The sequence below is a fragment of the Rhea americana genome, unplaced genomic scaffold (assembly GCF_003343005.1).
Source record: "Rhea americana isolate MKP2758 unplaced genomic scaffold, rheAme1 scaffold_42, whole genome shotgun sequence".
NCBI lineage: Eukaryota > Metazoa > Chordata > Aves > Rheiformes > Rheidae > Rhea > Rhea americana.
In genome coordinates this window covers 6,109,185-6,110,032 of record NW_028186557.1, presented here as the reverse complement: position 1 = coordinate 6,110,032, position 848 = coordinate 6,109,185, and positions in this window count along the sequence as shown.

The following is an 848-nucleotide window of genomic DNA, read 5'->3' as shown; positions in this document are numbered from 1 at the left end:
CRTCTCACCCTCCGTGCCGGCAGCGCCGGCCAGGCCTTCCGCTTTTGGATAACGCCCCCCGAAAACAGCTTGTATCCCGGTGGGAAGAGCCCCCGGGCTTCGCCCCGGCCGCCCGGCGCTGGCTCTCGGTGCGGGAGCGGGTCGGACACGGAAAGCGAGGAGGGTTTTCACCGGAACCATCTTTTTGCAGCTGAAGAAACTCTTCGTGCAACCTGTGAACGGTGTTTCTCGCACGCGGACGTCCTCAGGTCCTTCTCTTTCTCTTTTCTTTTTTTTTAATAATCTCTTTTATTTCATTTAATAATGAATGAATTATCAAAAATATGTGCTGGCAGGGAGCCCGGGTTTTGTCAGGAGACAAAAGCCTTCAGTAACGTATTAGTCAAAAACATTAAAAAACAGAGACAGAGAGAGAAAAAAAAAGAACAAAATGGAAAGTGAATTTCTGCCAAAGCCTCCAGGGAGGAAAAACATCTCAATTGCAGGCTTTTGCCCTCTTTTTTTATTTTCCTTCCCCCCAGAGCTGGCTTTTGCCTCTCGGTTTTGCTCCGGAGCGTGGTTTGGAGGCCCGAGAGGACCTCGGCTTGCCCGGGCGCCCCGGCGGTGGTGGCGTTTCGGCGCGGGGAGAAGCTCGCCCGTGGCTGGAGGCTCTCGGGTGGAGCAATCGCGCCCAGTCATCGCCCAGGAACGAGGCGAGCGGGAGCGCAGGGGAAGTCGGCGCCTCCCCGGCGTGCGTGCAGCAACACGCCGGGCGGCGCAGCGTGCCGGCACCGCGCGGCATCCCGGCCTGGCGCAGCGTCCCGGTGCAGTGCAGCATCCAGTGTGATGCAGCACCCTGGCATGATGCA